The following is a 20,869-nucleotide window of genomic DNA, read 5'->3' as shown; positions in this document are numbered from 1 at the left end:
AATTGATGGCGATTGTCAAAGCCATGTGAAATCCCAGCTTCCACTTTAACACCCACAATATGAGAATTCAAACTAATGTCTTCAACTTGGAAACCTTAATCTGCCAGTGAGCTTTACTAATTTCTACCGGTCTTCATAACTCCATAACAAAGGCCAAGGTTTGGAATTTCTCACCTTTGTTTCTCAGAGAGAAAACACACCAAAGTCACCCAGAATTCAGTGCTTGGGTGAAAACTAGACGTCTTAAATGAGTTTTTTTGTTGTTGTTGTTTTTTTTTTTTTTCTGCTTTGTTCAAATGATTCTTTAGCAGTGTTTGCCTTGGAAGAGAACAAACTGTGGCACAGAAGAAGACACATTGGACATGGAGTAGGAGTCTAGGGTTGTTGTCTAACACAGTCATAAACAAGTTATGGGGAAGGCACTTGATTTTCCTAGGTCTCAATTTCCTCGCCTGGAAAATGGAATAAGGACTCCCATATGAAGGGCCATTGTGAGATTAAATGAGATGATGCATGTGCCAGTTTTACAGAGCCTAACACTTAATATTACATGTAAGCGTCTGTGTATTATTTCTTCTAGAGGGAGGGATTTGCATTTCTTTTAGTGGAAGGAAAGAGATGAATATACAACTGGACTATCAAATAAGAGGTGGATAGAGGACTGGCTTACTGGTGTACCTCTTTGCACTCATTCAGCCATCCCGGCCCTGGGTTCCCTCCAAATTAAAGAATCAGTGTCAGAAGACCTGAGATCCACCCGTAGGTATCTGACTCCACACAGAATATTAGCCTGTCTTAGCTGTTCAAATGAGGATAATGATGGCTATCATCGGTGGAGCACTTGTTCCGTGTTGTCAGGTGTTGGATTAAGCACCTTGCCAATACTGTCATTTAAACTTTTTGACCCTTTGTTATTATTTCCTTTTTATAAATTAGGCAGCTGACTTTCAGATATGTTAAGTAATTGGTCCAAGATAACACAAACACAAGTGGTGTGGCTGGGATGGGCACCAGCTCTGCTCCTATGCCAACATGCATGCTCTCAGCTATGTTACACTGCCTTCCCATTAGCATGTAAAGGGTTTGGAAAGCTGAGGGCCAACCCTGATAAAGTACCATGGAGTATGTTGGTGTCCTAGCTAAGATCTTTTTCCCTTACCTTACCGGAAACAGTTTCATATTAACTGAAACACTAGTCCCTGCACAAGACAACTTTCTCAAATTTCTCTTAACGCTATACACTGGTCAGAATATAAAAAGCAACGACTTCAGAACTTGAAAGTTAGCAATAGGAGGTGAATGAGGGAAGGGAAGCAAAACGAGAATGACCCTGTGATGGTTTTTATTACGTGTCTACTTGAGTTGGCCGTGGGGTGCCCCAGACTAAACATTTTTTTCTCGGGATATTTGTAGAGTGTTTCTGGGTGAGATTAGCGTTTGATTTGGTGGACTCAGTAAAGCAGACTATCATCGCCAGTGAGTGTGGGCAGCATTCAATGTCCTGAGGTCCTGAAGAGAACACAGGGTAGAAAAAGGAGGAATCCATGCCCCACCGCTTCTTTTCTCAGCCTTAGAAGGTGATCTCGCTTAGAGGCAGAGCAGTGGGTAGGGTTAGGGTTGGTTCTCCAGAAGTGCCTTTGCTCCAACACCCCACAGTGATGTGATTTCCCTGCAGGACTGAAATGAGGGCCCATGTGCGGTTATGGGTCAGGGGTAGCGTTGGAAGAGCGGAGCCAAACATATGGGTGGGCCAGACTGAAACTGTCTCAGGATCTCCTCCTCCATCTCCATCACGGCCATGGAAATGTCATGGAGAGAGTGTGACTTCCACACAGGATTTTCCCCAATGGTAATTGGTCCCAATCCGTTATTTCTTTCAGACGTCCATGCTAGGTCCCTTTAGGGCCAGAGCCCAGGCCAGCGTTAGGGTTAGGTCCTAGCTACCTGCATGTAGATCTCCTGGTTTCCCAATACCATTTGTTGAAGAGACTGTCTTTCCCCCATTGTTTATTCTTGCCTCCTCTGTTATAGGTTAATTTACCACATAAGCATGGGTTTATTTCCTGGCTTTCTATTCTGTCCCATCGATCTATGTGTCTGTGTTTGGGCCACTACCCATACTAATTGCTTTACTTGAAGCTTTGTACTACATCTTGAAATCTGGGATTTTGGTACCTCCAGGTATGGTTTTGTCTTTCAAGATTATTTTCACTCTTCAGGGTCTTTTGCGGTCCCATACATATTTTACTATTAGTTGTTTCAGTTCTGTGAAAAGTGCCTTTGGTATCTGGAAAGGGATTGCATTGAAACTGTAGATAGTTATGAGTAATATGGACGTTTTAATGATATTGATTCTTCCAATCCATGATCATGGGATAGCTTTCCATTTGTTTGTGTCGTCTTCAATTTCATCATTGACTTATGGTTTTCACACTACAGGTCTTTCACTTCTTTGGATAAGTTTAGTCCTAGCTATTTTACTCTCTCTTTTTTTGGTGCGATTAGGAACGGTGTTGTTTTCTTAATTGCTCTTTCTGTGACTTCATTATTATTATATAGAAACCCTACCAATTTCTGTGTATCAATTCTGTATCTGCAACTTTACTGAATTCGTTTATTACTTCTCGTAGTTTTTGGGGGAAAGTTTTAGGGTTTTCCAACATATTCTTATGTCATCTGTAGATAGTGACAGTTCAGCTTCTTTACAAAGGTAGATGACTTTAATTTCTTTTTTCTTATCTGATTCCTGTGGCTAGGACTTCTAGTGTTATATTACACAAGAGTGGCAAAAGTAGACATATTTATCTTGTTCTTGATCTTAGAGGGAAAGCTCTCAGTTTTTCACCATTGAGATGTTAGGTGTGAACTTAATATAAACAATATATAAAATAATATTTTTATGTGTTGAGGCATGCCCGCCCCCCTGACTTTGTTGAGAACTTTTACCATGAATACATGTTAAATTTTGTCATATGCTTTTTTGGCATTTATTGGAATAATCATATGATTTTTACCCTTCGTTTTGTTGAGGTGGGATATTATGTTGATTGATTGGATGAGCCATCTTTGTTTCCCTGGAATTAAAGCCACTTAATCATTTTAGTGTGTTGTTGAGAGGAGTTTGCTAATATTTTATTGAGGGTTTTAAAGTCTATTTGGTTTGATATAGGTGTTGTTACCTGGTTCTGAGGTGTTGTTGTTATTTGATGTTGTTTTTGTTGTCCTTGTTGTTGTTTGCTTTCATTTGCATGGGAAATGTATCTCCATCCCTTCACTTTCAGTCTGTATGTGTCTAGGTCTGAAGTGAGTCTGTGCTAGGCAGCATATGGATGAGGGTTGTTTTTTGTCCATCCTGTTACCCTATGTATTTGGACTGGAGCACTTCAGCCATTTATATTTAAAGTAATTGTTGACCGTTATGTACTGATTGTAATTTTGTTCTTTGTTTTCCGGTTGCTTTTGTAGGTCTCTGTTTCTTTTTTTCCGTACTCTCTTTCTTTCTCATAGATGGGTTTGTGTTGTGCTTTACTTGGCTTTCTTTTTCTTTATTTTTCATGTATTTTGTGTTTTGAGTTTGTTATCACAAGGCTAACATATAACATCCCAAGGAAACAGCAGTCTATGTTAATTTGGTGGTCACTTTAATATAAACACATTCGAGAAATTTAAAAAGACTAACCTTTGGGGCAAGTGGGTGGCTCAGTCAGTTAAGTGTGCGATTTCGAGCTCAGGTAATGATCTCACAATACGTGAGTTTGAACCGCATGTTGGACTCTGTGCTGACAGCTCAGAGCCTGGAGCCTGCTTCAGATTCTGTGCCTCCCCTTCTCTCTGTCCTCCCTGTTAACACTCTGTCTCTCTCTCTCAAACATGAAATAAAACATATATTTTTTAGTAAAATAAAATACAAAGAGTACTTTTTTAAGTCCCTCCTCCAAATTTTATGTGTATGTTGTCATATTTTACATCTTTTTTTTTCATAATTCTGTTATATCTAATTATGATTTTCCCCCATTAACATTTCTTGCATTGCTGATTAGTGGTGATAAACTTCTTTATCTTCTGTCTGAGAAACTCTTTATCTCTTTTTTTCAAATCTTAATGATAATCTTTCCAGGTAAAGTTTTCTTGTTCATGGCATTTTCCTTTCAGGCCTTTGAAGATATCATGTCACTCTTTCCCAGCATGCCAACTTTCTGCTGAAATATCAGCTGACAGCTTTAGGTGTTTGTTTGTTGTGATTCGTTTTTCAAATCATAGGTACCTTTTGCTTCTCTCTTACAACTTTTGAAATTCTTTATTAATCTTTAAAGTTTGACGTTGTAATTCTGATGTGTCATAGTGTGGGGCTTCTTGGTTTCATCATGTTTGGAACTCGGTGCTTCTTGTCCTAGATGTCTGTTTTCTTCTCTAGTTTTGGAAAGTCTTCAGTTATCTTTTCTTCAAATAATTTCGGTACCCTTTTTCCTTCTGGTGGAATCCCTATTGTGTGGATTTTTGCTCACTTGATATTTCCAAAGTATCCCTTAACCTATCCTCATTAAAAAAACAATCTTTCTGCTGTTTGTTTTGGGTGCTTTCCCTTAATCTGTCTTCCATATCACTGATATGTCCTTCCGCATGCCATCTTCTACTGTTGATTCCCTCTAGTGTTTTTTTTTTTTCAGCTATTGTATTCTTGAACTCTGATTTTGTGTGTGTTTCCTATCTCACAATTAAGGTTCTCATTCAGTTCTTGCCTTTTCTCTGCAGCTCGGCGAGCATCTTGACCATCATTAATTTATATTCTTTATTTAATTGAGGTACAATGCTTACCTCCGTTTCAGCTCTTTTCTGGGTTTTTTATTGTTCTTTCTTTTGGAGCATATTTCCCTGTCTCTCCATTTTGCTTACCTTTCTGCATTTGTTTCTATACATGAGGCAGAGCAGCTGCTTCTCCTACACTTGAAGGAATTGTCTTATATAATATTGTCCCCCTGGATAGACTCTGTGTGCTAGTTGGTGACATTTGCTGGCTGGCTGAAGCCGTGGCTTTAATGGACTGGGGATCCTGGGGCTTTCTACATAGCAGGCGCCCTGTCAGGATAGTTAAAGCTGAAGTGAACGCAGACTGGGGTGTCCCAGGATTCTGTATGTTGAGGGTACCCTGGCAGGACAGCCGAAGCTGAAATGATTGCAAGTTGAGGCATGCTGGGGTGCTGTGTATAGGTGCCATGTACAGGGTGGCTAGAACATAAGCAGTCTGGGGATCAGGTTGTCCTTGATCTCTCTATACAGACAGTTCCTGGGCAAGATAGGTGAAGCTAAAGTGGGTATAAGCTGAAGGCATCTGGGGCTGTAAATGCAAAGGATACCTTGCCAATATAGTTGAAGCTGAAGTGGATATAAACTACGGTGTACCAGGACTTTCCACTGAGAGGGTGCCCTGAATGGGCCGTGGGAGCTGAGGTGGGTTACAGTCCAGAAATGGCTCTTTTTATCTGCTAGTTCCTCTTTAAAGTGCATTGTTTAAGGGGGAAAAAGCATGTCATGTGTATGTGTGTGTGTGTGTGTGTGTGTGTGTGTGTGTGTGTGTCCAGTGCAATTGGGGCTGGTGTGTATTGTGTGCCTGGAACTTACTGAGGCAGCAGACCAGCTACAGCAACTGGACCCTGCTCTGGTCTATGCTTTTAAGGTGGATGGAGAATGTGGGACAGCTGGGTGGCTCAGTGGATGGAGTATCTGACTTCAGCTCAGGTCATGATTTCACAGTTCATGAATTTGAGAACCACATTGGGCTTGATGTTGTCAGTGTAGAGCCTTTCCTGAATCTTCTGTCCCCCTCTTTCTGCCCCTGCTCTGCTTGTATTCTCTGCTTCTCAAAAATAAGTAAACATTAAAAAATGTGGATGTAAAATGTAACCCTGCCATTCTCCCGTCTCTATGACCCAAAGAGAACTCCTGTGGCTCCTCTGTCATTGACAGAGTTGTAATGCTCTCTTTTATATGACAGTTGCTCTTTTCAAACTGCAGTGTTGTGTTTTTATTTTCTTTCTTTTTTCTGCCCAAAGACAGAGGAGTCTGTTCCTGGTCCTTCCCCAACTGCCCTTGGCAACGTTAGGGGTGAGTGTTTCCTTTGTTACTGTCTCTCTGTCTTGCTGTTGTCTTTAGATTTTCTATGTTTGGTTAGGCACAATCTGTGCAGTCAGTCCTCAGCTCCTCAGGAGGAATTGTTATATCAATGGTTGCAATCCCCAGGGAGCTGGACAAATTGGAAGTACACCTTCTGGCTGGTTCACCAGAAACGTAGTCAGGGAGTTCAGGCACAAGAGCACCTAGCTCCAAGGGACCCAAAAAAGGTGAGGTTTGGCTACCCATTACTGACAAGATCGCAATTCAAAGGAACTAGTGGAGGTGAAACAAATGGGAAATTTATTCAGAGGCCGACACCAGAAATGCAGCAGACTCACATCAAAGACTCCCTCTTACGTGCTGAAAATACTTCCAGGTTTATGTAAGGAAAATGTGGGACAAAAAGAGGTAGGTATACACAGGTGGTCACTAAGGTCACGTTGGTCATTTTGTTGGGCTTGAGGGTGGAGTCTTATTGGCTCAGGCAGTCCTTATTGCTAGAGTGGTAGATTCAGTTCCCATCAGGTGATACTTTGCTTTCAGGATCCTGAATTAAGAGATAAGCTGAGGGTGGGGTGGGGGCGCATGGGTGGCTCGGCTGATTAAGCTTCCTACTTCAGTTCAGGTCATGATCTCATGGTTCATGTGTTCATGCCCCACATTGGGCTCAGGGCTGACAGCTCAGAGCCTGGAGCCTGTTTCAGATTCTATGTCCCCTGCTATCCCTGCCCATCCCCCACTTGCGCTCTGTCTCCCTCTGTCTCAAAAATAAAGAATCATAAAGAAGGAGAGAAGCTGGAAAGAAAAAGTTAATCAATTGGAAAGTTTAAGGTCAATATGGAGGTAGTTGAAATCTTCTTTCACCCTGGAGGAGTTGAGTTTAAGGCCTTCCTACACAGCCATCTTGAACCGAAACTAGAATAGGGTCCCTCTGAATCCTATTTTGATTGGGAAATGTTTGGGAGAAATCCAAGGCAGGAGACAATAAAAGCAAGGAATCTGCCAGTTCTGTGTACAAGTCGACATAAACACCAGTACCTCCCCTGATTACAAGTGTGGCATGTACACAAAAAGGCATAGAAAAGGCCTTCAGAATGGAAAAAGTAAAAATGAAAACTATCATGATTCTTTTTATTTATTTTTCAATTTGTATTTTGGAAAGAGAGAATGAGCAGAGACGGGGAGAGAAAGAGACAGCGAGAAAGACAGAGAGAGAAGCTTAAGCAGGCAAACGCTTAGCACAGAGCCCCACACGGGGCTCAATCCCCTGACCATGGGACCATGACCTGAGCTGCTGAACCCAGCACTCTGGTAGTCAACTGATGGAGCCATCAAGGTGCCCTGAAAACTGCCGCGACTCTTAAATCATGGGGTTATCAACATGAAAAAAATTCTAAGGGGTATACATCAGGTTTCTAGAACTCAAACATAATTAAATAAGCCCCAGAATACACGGTCAATATATAGAACTCAGTTTTATTTTTATACGTAAGCAATGAACAATTAGAATATGAAATGCTTTTAAAGAACCATTTAATATCACACCAAACATTGAAATATTACATTTAAATCTAACAGCCAAGCACAGGATCTGTATGCTAAAAGCCACAGAAGGCTGATTGGATCAGTCAAGGAATATATAAATAAATGGAGAGATATGCCATATGTATCATTGGAAGCCTTGCTAGTAAGATGTCAATTATCAACTTGATCTAGAGATTCAACATAATCCCAGTCGAAATCCCAGGATTTTTTTGTGGATAACAGCAAGCTGATTCTAAAATGTGTGTGAAAAGACAAAGGAACTAGAATAGCCAAACAGCTCTGAAAAATAACCAAGTTGGAGAACTCATGTTGCACAATTTTAAGACAATTTTAAGCCACCTGTCTTCTCTCTCCTCACCTTCCCATATATTTCTGAACTTCTATCTTTATACTTTTTCAGTCAGGTCCAGCCAGCCGGTGAGTCACTATCGGTATTTTAAAGAGTTACACACGTGATGGAAAATCCCAGAAGCCAAATAAAGGATGGCGAAGCAATCAGGAATTAGAATCATCAGAAAGCTGTTTCCACCCCCAGGGCTAGAGAAACTCAGAACCATAACTAGCAGGAACTGAGAACATGGGAGAAGAGGCTCTTGGAAAGAAGCTAGAATTTGGAGGAGATAAAATCACTGGTAGCAAGTGGAGCGGGAGGGAGAAAAACCTCTGGGCTTATACCTTCCTCCCTTTCTCCCATCAAACATCCATTGGTAAAACCCCTCTGGAAGCCAGTTGGCAAGGAACCAGGAAACACAGTGTGTAGGAGAAGTGCAGGAACTGGATCTGAGGGCAAAAAGACATAATGGCTGAAGTTACATATATGTCCCAGTTAGGGTTCTCCAGAGACTCAGTATCAATAGGAATTGGTTCACAGGATTACGGAGGCTGAGAAGGGCAGACCCAGGAGATCCAGTAGTTTAGTTCCAGGCAGACTCCAAAAGCCTAAGAATCAGGAGAGCTGATGATGTATGTTCCACTCCAAGTCTGAGTCTGAAGTCAGGAGACTTCTGTTTGTCATTGTTGTTAACACTGGTATTATGCTCTGCAATCAAGCCTCTTTAGATTGTTCAAGGTTGATTCTAAAACTTGAAAACTAATAAATGGTTTAAAATTGGGATTATTAAATAATATGCAAACATTAGAATTACTACTCTTTTCCTGGAGTCCTTGGACCTGCTGAATGAGGACATCTCTGGGATCAAGGTGAAATGGGTCCTTTTTCTTTGTGTTCCATCAGTGCTTTAAACCACGCCAAATTTCACTTGGCTCATTCAGACTAAGACCATCTTACGGATATTTTCTCGCTCTCCTTAGTTTTCTAATTGCACTTCTTTGTTTTATTGCACTCTTTCAGTGTTCTCAAATCATGCCACTTATGACATCTTCCTGTTAACCTCTTAGAGGTCACTTATGGACCCTTCTCTTTTCCTGCCTCATTTAGGTGGTGACTCAGTAGGTCTGCTTCATAGCTTCCTTCCTGTGATTTTCCTCTGCTACAGTCCCCGTTTGTTTCCATGGTTTCATGGTAATATGGCTATCTGGGGAGTGAGGGAGCATTGAAAAGCCTGGACTCTAGAGCCAGACGGCCTGGACTTAGTCTTTACTTGTTCCACTTACCAACTGTGTAAGTTGGATGCTGGATGAGTTATTTGGCTTCTTTATAACCCTATTTCCTCCTCTAGAAGATAATAATCATAATTGTATGTACTTTATAAGTTTCTTGTGTGGTTAATATGTAATAATATGTGAAAATAACCCATAACAGTGTCTGGCACAAAAATAAACACTGTTAATGTTGGCTATTATTAAGTATAATTTTTCTTTATTTTTTTCTCTCCTTGTTTTGCTGGAGTACACCTTCAGATAACTTCCTAATGAAGAATGAATAGAATCAAATGTTCTGAGTCTTTGCACATCTGAAGATATCTTGAGTCCACTCTCAAATTGAATTGATAATTTTGATAGGTGTACAATTCTAGCTTCTTTTTTAATTTTATTTATTTTTAATTTTTAAATTTACCTCCACATTAGTTAGCATGTAGTGCAACAATGATTTCAGGAGTAGTTTCCTCATGCCCCTTACCCATTTAGCCGATTCCCCCTCCCACAACCCCTCCAGTGATCCTCAGTTTGTTCTCCATATTTATGAGTCTCTTCTGTTTTGCCCCCTCCCTGATTTTATAGTATTTTTGTTTCTCTTCCCTTATGTTCATCTCTTCCACTCATAGAATTCTAGCGTCTATTGGCCAGTTGCCCCTTCCATCGATTATTCCCTGATCACAACATCATTGGAACTACAATATCTGCTCTTTAGAGTGTTTTTGACTCACCATCACTTTCACTTTCTTGTATTTTTCAAAACCATTCAGTACGTCTGGCGTATGCTTAAGGAAAAGGGAATGGAGGTTCACCTTTTGAAGGGCTTAAAAGAGAATTTATGAACATATTTTAGACTGCCACAGCCTGTCTGCTGGCCTCCTATTATTCACTTTCATCCTGCATGGAAAATATCCTCACCCTACCCCAAGAATCCTCCCTCTTAAAGACCCAACCCTTGTAACATCAGCTCAAAGTCCAGGATATTTTTATCCAAATTAGGTCCAGGTGTGAATGAGTCTCCTTGTGTGCACTGGTCCTCGATTCCACTTTCAATCTGAAGACCTATGAATGAAGACCTATGAATTAAGCATACAACCAACACGGGCAGGTGATAACCAGAAAACACACACACACACACACACACACACACACACACACACACACACACACACAGAAAAAACAAACAAACCAACAAAACACAAACATTTCTGTTCCCAAAGAAAGAAAGGAGGTTTTCATGAGTCACTGGTCCATAGCAATTCTGAAGTTCAGCTGGCACAGATAGGCAGTCCTTTCATTGGGTCTTAAGGCCTGGGAATGATTTTCCATGGCTCTAGCTCCTCCGGGGTTCTGGCTTTCAACCTCCAAGTCATTCTTCCCTTCTCATGAAAGGTAGCCTGTGTCTACAGCCTTATGGTTGTCTCGGCCTACTTACTGATTTTAGGAGTTTGTGGGTCCAAAGCCTTCTTTCATTTTACTCTCTGGGATTAAGTAAACTCTTCTCTACCATGGACTTTTTCAAACCTTTATAAGGAAAACCACTCCTAAACTTCAAGTTATGTTGTAACAGAGAGAACCCTGTGCCCCACAGTTTACTCTGCGAGGGTATGCTTATGAGAGAGAACACCAGTATTCTCCAAGACCCTTCTTCATTTAGGACACTTTTCTAGCATCTTTTCCCCAACGTCATCTGCTGAGTGAGGTTGGTAATAATTTCACCTTCAATAAGAGTGACATTATTGATGTTATCTGTGCTAACAAAACATGAAATTGTATTTGAATGGCATTGAGTAAGGGCAAGTAGTATCGGTTAGGGACGTGTTCAGCTGTCACCGAAAGGCGGCCACCAGTGGCATGAACAAAGACAGTTTTACTTACAAAGAGGCTGTAGGCTGTGTCCCATTAAGGCATCAATGTCATCTGCAGCAGGCTGCATGGAATGGCAGAGCTGCCAATTTCTTTATGACCTACTACACAATTTTGGAAAAAAGGGTAGCAGCCATTAATATAATAATACCAATATTTTTACCACTTACCATCTTCAAGATGCATCACATGTGTGAGCATTTCAAGCTCACAGCACATCTGTGAGGTAGAATTGTCGATGTCTTTTGGAGGTCATTCATTTTCTTCTTAAGTCAAAAATTAGCTGTCATATTTCTAGGGCATGTGGCTCCACCAAATCCCCTCCTAGGTTTCCTTTGCTTATCAATGCATCAAGAAAACTCATAGGAATTCTAGAATTTAATACTTGTGAGTCATGGAGAAACCAGTTCTGCCTTACCAAATCACATTAAATACTCATGCCATTCAGTATTCTCTCAGATGAACCGTTGGAAGGTGTTCCTGTATTAGCGTTGTATTTCTGTTGGCAAGAACCTTGCCTCCTAGGAGGTACTGTAACTTTCATATCTATTAGTAATTGCCAATGAAGTAAAAACCAAGAGTTTTCTTTGTCTTCTTGTTGACACGTTATAATGTATACTAAGTTACCTCGTTTCCTTGTTTACTTTCTTCGCATCATATACCAACTGCAATATCATCACGGAACAACGGTGGCCCCGAATGTAGCATCATCAGCTTTGGAAACTTCAGATATGGCCACGGTAACAGTTAGGGTGGACTCCATCCAGTTCTTGGCCACTTTGTCTTGTCTGATTCTCCCCGTTTATCTACCTCCCACCCCACACACCTAGACCCAGCAGCACTGAGAATCTGGTTAGTCAGTGAATCTCCAGCAGATACAGATGCAGACCATTTCTCTGGATAATCTTTATGGTTGACTGTGGCCTGGGTAGCAGGACTGGTTCAGACAGAAACACCTGATTTGGGTGCCATCAAGCAGTATCTGTGCCCTCCCTCAGAAATGGGACAGTATGCATTTCAAACCCTTCAAGTCTCCACTTCTCCCTGCAGACTTCTGTGTTTTGTTGCTTTCATCCACCTACCAAAGCAACCCAAACTTTATGCTAAAGAGAGTGGGCCTCGTGTGTCCTTTGCAGATTGGAATGCTGTTACTAGTTTGGGTTATCTTAACAACAACTGGCAAATTATCTAAAAATGTAGAATTCGGTGTGAATTCAGAATCCGTACCTGTAGTAAGCCTCCATGGTTCCATTGATTAGGGAGAGGTATCAGACCTTATTGTAAGAAACCCTGCCTTCGAATGCTACAGCTCTATGGGCTTTCACAGCACTATTTCTAACCTGGTTACCAAAAGTCGTTAAGTCTTTGTGAGTATACATTCAGAGCTTTTTTTAAGATCTGTATCGTAGTCTCCAATTTTTCATTACCTTCCTAACACATTTATTCCCAGAGTTCTCTTTATTTTTGAATCGTTCTGTTGGGCCTTTCACCACACCTGTCAAATAAAAAATTTCCTCAAATTGAATATATGAACATTTAAGAGCAGTCACGTGTTCAGTGCCCAAATATTTTATGTTTTCCGTTAGGAGTTTATTCTGTCTGTGGATGGTGAATAAACAAATGTCTTTTTTTTTCTTTTTTCCCCACATAATGTGCAAGGCAGGATGCTAGGTACCTGTCAAGGGTAATAGGACGTTCAGGAGTGTAAATAAGATTTCTGTCATCAAAAAAAGAAAAAAAAAAGATTATTTGATGAACTAAGATAAGCTAAAAAGCTTAAAGAACTTGATGAACTAAGATAAGCTAAAAAGCTTGATGAACTAAGATAAGCTAAAAAGCTCTACTGACATGATGATAAAGCTCATCTTTAAAGCTTGCTTTGTGTACTGATATTATTCCTTTTTTCTTGAAATCTAAAGAAGCTTTTCTCTTTGGCTCTTAACATGAAATGAAAAGACATTTTCCCCCTATATGTTCTTCTGCCGTTTTTAGGCTGAGCTTTTCCAAAAGGCTTTTATACATTCATTGCTTTTTATCTTCATCCTTTGTCCAAAACAAGCCTTGAGATGGGGAATGAGGGGGACTATTTCTAACCCAAGCTCAGAGGACTTAACTTCTCATAAAACCCATCAATTGATGAGGCATTGAACTCGTGTCATGGTGTTCCTTGTGCAGCCCATGGGCAGGATTCCACTGAAGTAATCGATAGCATCGTGGAGACCCTGTCTCTGGAAGGAACTAACAACAAATAAGGATTTGACCTTATAGGCAGATTTTCCTAGAAATCTAGGAATCAAGAGGGCCAGAAGTGGGATGGTGGGAGAGGGACACTGCAGATGTGCTGAATACCCAGGTTCGCTTGAAGCCAACTGAGCAGAGGAAGGTTCTGTCCTGGAGGAGCTTGGCTCAGCAGGGATCAGCTCCCAATTGTTATGCACTTAGTGAAAATACACTCATGAGAGCCTACATGAAGGATGCCTCCAGAACTCTAAGAGGATTCGTTCCTTTCTTATGTCTTTTTTTATGGAAAGTGTCTTGGCGATGCTTACTTCACCTTTGTGTGTCCACAGTTCTTCCTCCCACTAGTTGTGTTGCCATGAACCTCCTTACATAGCCCTTGCTCCCCTCCTAGACCATGTGTTCCTCATGGGCAGGGCTCACCTTAGCCATCCGTGTGTCATTACTACAGTGCCAGCCATGTGCACAGGACCCTGTACATACTGAATGAATGCAATGTGTTTATGGGGTTTCAGTTCCCAATTTTTACAGAAGAACTAGCTGTCTCACTTCAATTTTATGTGTAACAGCAGCACTCTATACTGGGGATTCTCTCTCACATTCTCTCTTTTTACAAACACCTGCATAATCAACTTTTGATGAACTCTTACCCTTTTGTGATCAGATGAATTGGGTGGAACCTTTGCCATCTAGACCTACTATCTTATTTGCAACCCAACACCACTTCAATTCCCTATCCTACAGTAAATTCTTGCTTAGCAAGAAGCACTATAGTTCAGTGACTAAGAGGGTGGCCCCTGGAGCCAGGGTGCTTGGCATCTAAAATCCTATTTTGCTCTATTTCTAGCAGCAGACCTTTGGACAACTTACTTTTTCTCTTTGTTACTCAGTTTTCTCAGCTGTAAAATCAGGCACAACCTAGCACCTTCACCACAGAGCTCTGAAATGAATTCAGTGAGGTAACAAAGGTAAAACACTTGGAATAATGCATGGAACCCCCTTCACTGCGAGTCAGTAAACACTCGCCTTTATTAGTGATGTAACTACGTTTTTGACAAAGTCGCTGCTTGCTTACTTAAAACCTCCACATTGTCTGTGTTGAATGTACAGAAGAGGTGAACTATGGAAGGCACCATGTCAGAGTCAGGCTTACTTGGTAGAATGAGGTCCAATTCCCTGATGCTGGTGATTGCAAGAGGATACTCAAGGGCACATAGAGGCACAGAGAGGCACAAGGCCCTCGGTACAAACCCATAACAAGATGATCAGAAAGCCATAGGAAAACAGAGGGAACAAACTAATTTTCCTTTAGTTCCCACCATACACCAGTACAGTTCTCTGCAATTCACACACGTTTCCCTCTCAAGCAAACATAACAGGCCTGTGGGAAAGGTATTATTATTCCCATTTAACACGCAACTAGACTACTGCTTAGAAAGTTTAAATAACTTGCCAAATATCACATCTATGTGGCAGAGCTAGGATTTGAACCAGCATCGGTCACATCCCACTGCCTCTGCCAATCTTTAGAAACATCTTTGGAAGAAGTGAAATACGTTAGTCATAATCATGCGCTGAATAACATAGGACCGGGTACTATAGGCCCATGCAATCCCAAGGCGGGAAAAATATTAATTTACGAAGGCTATTTTGCTTACTGTTATATTTCTCAGAGTGCACAGCGTAAGTGTTCACTCTTTGTGAAATGAGTGAGTTTACGAGGGAATGGACAGAAGTGTCAATACCTATGCTCATACGATTACACCGTGTAGTTTGGTTGAGGATCTCGGGACACTCTGCCTTACATCTTAACTCAGCAGAGTAACGGCAACGTTAGAGCTGTCATAGCAGGTGAAAGAGAAAGTTACTTATCATACCACTTGTCCCAAATTACTCGTAGGCCAGTTTAAAAAGCAGCACACAAACATAAGACAGTGAGAGAGAGCCAGGAAAGCTCAGAGAGAGGGAGAGAGAGAATCCCAAGCAGGTTCTACGCTGTCCGCACAAAGCCTGATGCAGAACTGGAGCTCGCAAACCATGAGATCATGACCTGAGTCGAAAGCAATATAGTCACATGCATAACTGACCGAGCCATCCAGGTGCTCTCACCTTTGTTAAGATTGAAATTCCCAGGTTTTTACGTAGATAAATGACAGATCTTACAAACAACAACAAAACAGATTAGAAGGATGGTTCAAAACCAAGGATTGCAAGATTGCAGTAAGGACATAATATGTGGGAGTAATCGGGGTGGGTGGGAGGAAGAAAGGGCCAGGGGCCAGATGGAGGGTCTGTAAATGGAAGCCGACATTCTAGCAAAGGTGGAGACTTGTTACTTCCACTCCTTTACTCCCGAACGTGTTGTCCCCAGCATGTGGTGTCCACTTACCATATGCTTCAGGGCTGGAGGATGGATAAGCTGCCCACTGTAATCAGGAGAAAACATTCCACCCACAGAATTCACTAATTGGCCTGTTCTATAATGTTTACCCTCTTACTGGCATTGCTAAAAGCACCTACTTTCTCTATACCACCATAGAACAGGCGGATTTTCCCTTGTCTGCCTTTGCTCGCTTGCTTGTCAGTTTATTGGTCCACCTGTGGCTTTATTCACCACTCACCGAAAACTGACTGAGGGACTCTGTGTGCCAGGCTCTGTTCTCGAGGTATACCCCTGCCTCCGTAGTGGTGGTGGGTAATTCTTGACCTCTGGGCTTTCAGCTACTACATCAGGTGGGGCTCTCCATCACCTTCTGTTGCTTTTTCATTGTCATTGGGAAGGTGTCTGCCTGTTTCTTCTCTCTAATTATGTACACGGTAGAAATCAGTGCTTTGGGGATATGGATGACTGCAGTGAAAAGACCCCTGGACGTGTCTTTTCCCTTGGGGAATTTGCATATTTGTGCATATTTGTGTCTCAAAATCTAGTTTATCCTAGAGGTAGACATTTTAAACAAAGCAAACACAGTCCAGAAGGGGCTCAAGAAACAAAATCGTTGGATGTGTCCCTGAGCCTGGTAGCAATGCAGGTGGGCTAGAGGCTTACAGATGTGGAGCTAGACTGTTGTTGGAAGACAGCTTCACTGTGCATCTTCAGCCAGGAAGTGGTACAGCTGGAATGAGAATTCTCATAGTGTGATTCCTGGCCTGGTGTTTTCCTGCTGACTCATTGGCCTGGGAGGGCTGAGACCTGTTGGAACTTTGTTGCGTTTTGCTGCAGAATCAAACACTAGCTAGGTTTGTCAGGTAGTTATAGAATGGGCTTTTACAGCAAGGTAGGGTTGGGGTCAGGGTGACCTGGCAGGAGGGAGGAAACTGCACAGGCAGGAGAGTGGGACTGACAGAGGCTGTTTTCTTCCATTTTGTTTGGGCAGACCTTAGTGAGGATGTCTAGTCCTGAGTACTGGTGAAGTTTATGTACTGGCCATGGAATTGGGCGGGCACCTTAGAGAGATTCCTGACAGTCTGGGGGAAGTGTGTGTGTGTGTGTGTGTGTGTGTGTGTGTGTGTGTGTGTGTGTGTGTGTGTCAAAGAGAAGGAGAGTGAGAGAGAAAGAGAGAGAGAGTGAGAGAAAGATGGAGAGAGAGAAGTCCCAGTAAGGGAATGTGATATTTATTCGGATTGCCTCTTCAATTCATTTTCAAAGGATTCAAATCACAGGGAATTTCTCTTAATACTAAAAGTATGTACTGAATTTAATCCTAATAACATTAATAAGAAAATAGGATCTAGAATTTGAGGTCCATCAATTTATAAATAAATCCTTCTGGGGCAGAAGGGTCAACATGGTGGAGAAGTAGGGGGAACTGTACATCCCATGTCTCTCAAACAAAGTGCTGAAGCCAAAGTATTTTGAACCCCAAAAGTCTGCGAGTAAAAGACACTGAATACTCCTGAAGGAAATGAGACAACTTGAGAAATGACAGGTGGCTGATTGTGAACTGGGGTACATAAATTGGGCCAAGTAGGAATGGAGGGAAGAGATCCCCTTCTGCGGAGAGACAAAAGTAAGAGAAAGAGTGGCTCCGGGAGTGTAGGGCTGTATGTGGATAAGAGGAGAACCTCGGACTGGGACTGAGAGGGATCTTATCTCTAACTGTGGGGCTTTCTTGGGGTCTGGGGCTAGGCTCCCTGTTTGCGCACCTGGGGAGGAGAGGAGCCAGCATTGGTTTCAGGGGTAGATCAGGGGCACAGTCCACAGAAGGAGACAGTAGCCCCTCCCTGGAGGGCTGTGCAATAGAACAAAGCCTGCCTGCATCCACCACCCCCCGGATCAGTGGCTGGGTCTAGGGCGCAGTCTGCAGTAGGAGAAAGTGGCCCCCTCCCTGGGGGCGTCGCTGTGGGACAAAACAATGCCTGCCTGCATCCACCATGCCCAAGCTCAGCAGTGAGGTCAGCAGGGCAGTCCAAGGCAGGAAAAGGCGGGGCTCCCTGAAGCACAGCAGCACAAAGATAGCCAGGAAGACATTTGTAGCAGCACAGAGAGGCACTTCCCCAGTGCCAGAGCACACGGAACGGGTCTGCGAATCCTAGACAAGCGCTATGCCAAAGGAGTCAGCGGAGCAAGAAGGACCACCCTGCGTGTGCCCTGGGCACAATGAGGACAACTGGAACGGAGTACACCAGGTCATGGAGAAGAGGCTGGGCATCACCGTTTCCCCACCACCATCACCACCACCACCACCACCACCACCAAGGCGGGGCCTCAGGGATCAGTCCGAGGGTCCATAGTGGAGGTGGGACCAGCCTACCACAAACCACGCCCCTCTGTGCTGGGTACCTGCTTATCTGATGGAGCAGGGTAGGCGCTGTGGAACCAGGCAGGTCCATCATCCGGACCAATGATGTTGCATAGACTGGATTAATTCCAGGACAACTCTTGTTAGTTAGACATATTCTCCCTTCCTTTCTCTTCCCTCTTTTAGGTCGATAACTCTGCTTGTTGGTTCGTTTAAGCAGACATTTATAATCCATTCCCTGGATACATTTCCTACCTATATTTCTATAATTTTCTTTCTCTGTCTCTGGAATCATCAAGCCATCTAGTTTCTCCGTCTGGGTAAACTTATCTTCCTTTTGTTCCCCCATCTCCTTCCTTATTTTCCTTTCTCTCTCTCTGCATTAAGCCATTTAGCCTCCCAGTCTGGTCAATATATATATTTTTTCCTTTTCCCCACTCCTGTCATTTCCCTCTTTATATGTGTTCTTCCAACAGCAACGCCTCTACCTTGTTCTTTACTTGTAGCTGGTGTTTCTGGTTTGTTTGTTTTGTTTCGTTTTTGATTTCAGACTGTTTTTCTGTGTGTGTGAGCGTGTGTGTGTCCATTTATTTCTTTTAGTTGCACGTTTCCTTCCATGTCTCTGTTTCCTGTGTGTTGGTTTGTTTGTTTTCCTTTCCAGGGCTACTTCAAGGGACAAATAAAAGCACACCTTGTGGAGTGTCAAAAACATCATGACGAGTAGAGAACTCAAAGAGCCAATGCCACAACAACAGAGAGCCAGTAACACTCTCCACGAAACACTACCTGCAGGGCTAGAACCTGCAAAGGGTGTGACCCCCATTTCATATAGCAATTCTTGCAGGTGCAGAGCAAATAACAAGCTTGTAAACCTCATAAGAGAGAGAAAACTAGCCAAAATAATGAAACAGAAGCATTCCCCTCAAAAGAAGTTCCGGGAAGAAGTGGACAGCTAACGACTTGATCAAAACAGATATAAGCTACATATCAGAATTTAGCATAACAGTCAAAAGATGAATCATTGGGATTGGCAAAGGCATAGAAGACAGCATGGAATCCATTATTGCAGAGATCAAGGAAATAAAAAGTAGTCATGATGAATTCAAATGGTATAAATGAGGTGCAATTTAAAATGGAGGCAGCCACAGCGCGGATTGAAGAGACAGAGGGGAGACTAAATGAATTAGAAGATAAAAATATGGGGAAAAGGAGGTGAGAAAAAGATGGAGAAAAAATTGAGGATCGAGAGGGGAGAATAAGAGAACTAAGTGATGCAATCAAATGGAACAATATCCATAGCACAGGATTTCCAGAAGAGAGCAAAAAGTGGTGTAAAGATGACCTTGAACAAATCATAGCTGAGAACTTCCACAATCTGGGGAAGGAAACCGGCATTGAAACCAAACGGGCACAGAGAACTCCCTTCAGATGTAACTTGAGTTGATCTTCTGCACAACACATAATAGTGAAACTGGCAAAATACAAGCATGAAGAGAGAATTCTGAAAGCAGCTAGGGATGAATGGACATTAACGTACAAAGGTAGAAATATGGGGATAGGAGCACACCCATCTACTGAAATCAGACAAGCCATAAAGGAATAGGGGAATCTTCAATGCGATGAATAGGAAAAATATGCAACCAAGAATCCTTTATCCAGCCAGCCTGCCATTCAGAATCAAAGGAGAGGTAAAGGTCTTCCCAAACAAACCAAAACTGAAGGAATTCATCACCGCTAAACCATCCCTGCAAGAGATCCTAAGAGGGATTCTATGAGGGAAATGTCGCAAGTATCACAAAGTGCCACAGACACCAGTACAATCATGAAAAGTACAGACATCACAGTGCCTTGGAACCATAGCTCTCCATAATAACACTGCATGGAAGTGGAATAAATGCTCCAACCAAAAGACATAGGGTATCAGAATGGATAATACAAAACAAGACCCATCTATTTGCTGTCTTACAAGAGACCCCTTTCAGACCTGAGGACACCTTACTATTGAAAGTGGGGGGATGGAGAACTACCTTTCATGCTACTGGGAGTCAAGAGGAAACTGTATTAGCCATACTTATATCAGACAAACTTGACTTTAAATTAAAGTTTGTAGCAAGAGATGTTTAAGGGCATTATTAAATAATTACTGTGTCTGTCCATCAGGAGGAGCTAACAATTATAATGACTTTGCAGTGAATTCGGAAGCACACAAAGATTTAAAACATTTAATCACAAACATTAACAATCTCATTGATAAGAATATGGTAATTGCAGGGGGCTTTAATACTCAGCTTACAACAATGGACAGAAAATCTAGACAGAATCAGGAAAGAAACAATGGTCCTGAATGATACATTGGACCAGAAGGACGCGTCAGATATTTTAGAACTCTACATCCCAAAGCAGCAGACCATACTTTCTTCTGGAGTGCACGTGGAACATTCTCCAAGAGAGACCACATACTGGGTCACTAAAAGCCTTCAATAAATATAACAGAATTGAGATGACACCATGCACACTTTCAGATCACAATGGTTAGAACTTGAAATAAACTACAGGAAAAAGTCTGCTAAACGTCTAAAAGCATACAGGTTAAAAAACATCTTACTAAAGAATGAATCAATCAAACAGAGAAGAAATTAAAAGACATAAGGAAACAAATGAAAATGAAAATAACAATCAAAACTTTTTGAAAACAAATTTACTTAAAAAGATGGTAAAAGGGTTACTGAAGCCGAGTTTTGCATACTTGAGACAGCATGTAATGCACTAAGGAG

This window comes from Panthera onca, chromosome Y, assembly GCF_046562875.1.
Source record: "Panthera onca isolate mPanOnc1 chromosome Y, mPanOnc1 haplotype 2, whole genome shotgun sequence".
Lineage (NCBI taxonomy): Eukaryota > Metazoa > Chordata > Mammalia > Carnivora > Felidae > Panthera > Panthera onca.
This window is presented reverse-complemented; position numbering follows the sequence as displayed.